The following is a 2,500-nucleotide window of genomic DNA, read 5'->3' on the forward strand; positions in this document are numbered from 1 at the left end:
TATGGTCTTGGTGTGATTGAAAAAGGGTCTAAAATCCAAAATATTGTTACTCATTGTTTTCATCCGTTTGTTTCAAAATTTTATATTAACAAATTTTAAATATCTAATAGTAGTAAAAATCTTTGGGTCTTCTTTGACCACCCGATACATTATGAGGATCTTCTGACAATAGTTATTATCTTTTCTCTTTTATTTTTATTAATATTTGACAATTTTTCCTTTTTGATGCAAAAACTTTTATCATCTCTCTCTCTCTCTCTCTCTCTCTCTCTCTCTCTCTCTCTCTCTCTCTCTCTATATATATATATATATATATATATATATATATATTTATGTGTGTGTGTTTGTGTGTGTGTGTGTGTGTGTGTGTAAGTGCGTGGACAAATGGGTTGAGTTTGATCTTGTGTCGCGGACATTTTTTTTTTCAGAAGACGTAAGTTGCTGTCTGGGTCTCTCTTGATCTAGGAAAAATAATAACCGACAGAAAGAAAAATATGGTTACCCTGCCATCTTCCATTGTTGATCCAGGAAGTAAGCATAAAACACAGGACAATCCTTAACAAAACCAGGTATTCAGTTTTCTTTTCTCGCTAAACCTAACATTGCTTGAATGGATATTCATGGATATTATTTTTTCACCCCTCAAATACAAATACTCAGAATTGAGTCGACTTCGAGTAACAATCAGATTCAGCAGGTTCAGATCCTTTATTTGGCTTCTATGGAGTATTTTACTTTGTATAATAATTATATTCGAGGCTCGTATTGCAGTAACAAGTTGAAGTGACAGAATTGGTTCGTACAACTTACGATATTTACCTGTCGAGATTTTGGATCCGGGAACTAGTTTGACACTGTGAAACGTCACGTACATATAATTATTATATTTTACATATGAGACCTAACTCATCAGTCCGGTATTTTGTCGGTGGTAACACGTTTTGGAACTCGACATAACGCCGTTGATTTCAAGTACTATCATAAGCGACATCTGGTCACGTTTATGATAATATATATATATATATATATATATATATATATATATATATATATATATATATATATATATATATATATATATATATATATTGGGATACTACATATTAAATAAAACAGCCAGAAATAACTAGTGGTTTGGGATGAATCATGATTCTATAGTACAAAAGATCATCCATTTTTTATGAACTGTCCATACTTTTTTATTTTCGCCTGTATGCTAGTTTGTGAAACTTGTCGCTTACAATAATACGTGAAATCAACGATGATAATACCGTTTTTAGGAGATGGGCCACATATTAGGTTATAATGTGATTATCCTTTGTTTTATTTCCATCCTGCTAATTGGATTTCAAGACCTGTCAGCTATCAGAGTGAAACGGTTGGAGAATCGTAAAGAATTGATGCCATAGTCGAGCATACTCCTCCTTTTGGATTTCTGAATCATAGCTGAACACTCATCAGTATGTCTGACCATAATTAATAGGTGTTTGACCATCCTTTTATTTAAGGTAAGTAAGCTAGCATCGTGGCAAACAATTAAGCTATTTGCTATAATTTTTCGTCTTTTTTCCGATGTAAAAGATCTTAACGATATCATAATTTTCAACTGCTACATCCAGCCTTTCACTGGCCTTATAGGTTTTCCCATTTTGGTCAGACAACCATAACCATATTATATCGATACATTGAATAATTGCTGAAAAGTCTTAAACCTGAGACTTCTTTGGAATTCCTTGAAGTCTTAGGGTTGAAACTTTTTGATTAGTTGAGGTCATTTTAATTCTCGAAATATGAAATTAATATTTTCTGACTAAAAATGAGAAAAAAAGTTACCTATTACCTATGTTGTGAAATCACTAGTGCAGCTGTTTGGTCTTGTGGTTATGACACTCGCTTTCCGATCGGAAGGTCATGGGTTCGAGCCTCGCTTGGCGCGGTGTTGAGTCCTTGGAAAAGGCTCTTTATTCACATTCTCTCTCCGTCCTCAGGTGTAAAATGAATACCTGGCCGTTAACAGCGTTGTCTCTGTCCGCAAAAAAATTGTAATATCGCCTAACAGGCGACATGTCACGTCCCACATATTAACTGTTGCTGTTAGCTAGGGATCTCTTGTAAATCGCTTCGAGCACGTTTAGTGGATATTGCTCTATATAAAAGCTCAAGCTTTTTAAAATGGCTCTGAATGTGACCGCTCGTAACCTTTTAATGCATTTACACACTGATTACTTTCCTTTTGATTATTTTATATAATACGGTAGCATTCTACTCAAAATGATCCAAAATAATAATTAAAAAAGAAATAATCGATTCTGTATGGACATTTAATTTTCCATTTCACGAGCGCCATAAAAAGTGGATACTGCCTCTAGTTACGCCGCCCTGAAATGGCCTTTTTATCTACATATATGGGGATCCAGATAGCTTATTTGGTAGAGCACTCGCTTCACTCCAAAGGGTCCGTGATCGATCCGGGTGAAGTGGAGATTTCTTTCTAACATCC

At 34.5% G+C, this 2,500-nt stretch overlaps 1 protein-coding gene across 3 annotated transcripts in view; it reads right to left on the reverse strand.

The window, feature by feature from the left end:
* LOC144964912 (uncharacterized) overlaps positions 1 to 2,500 on the reverse strand; it is a 26,624-nt gene that overhangs the window by 11,970 nt on the left and 12,154 nt on the right. The gene's annotated exons all lie outside the window — the stretch shown is intronic.

Source organism: Berghia stephanieae, chromosome 2 (genome assembly GCF_034508935.2).
Source record: "Berghia stephanieae isolate SIO BIC M18660-M18661 chromosome 2, UCSD_Bste_1.3, whole genome shotgun sequence".
Taxonomy (NCBI): domain Eukaryota; kingdom Metazoa; phylum Mollusca; class Gastropoda; order Nudibranchia; family Aeolidiidae; genus Berghia; species Berghia stephanieae.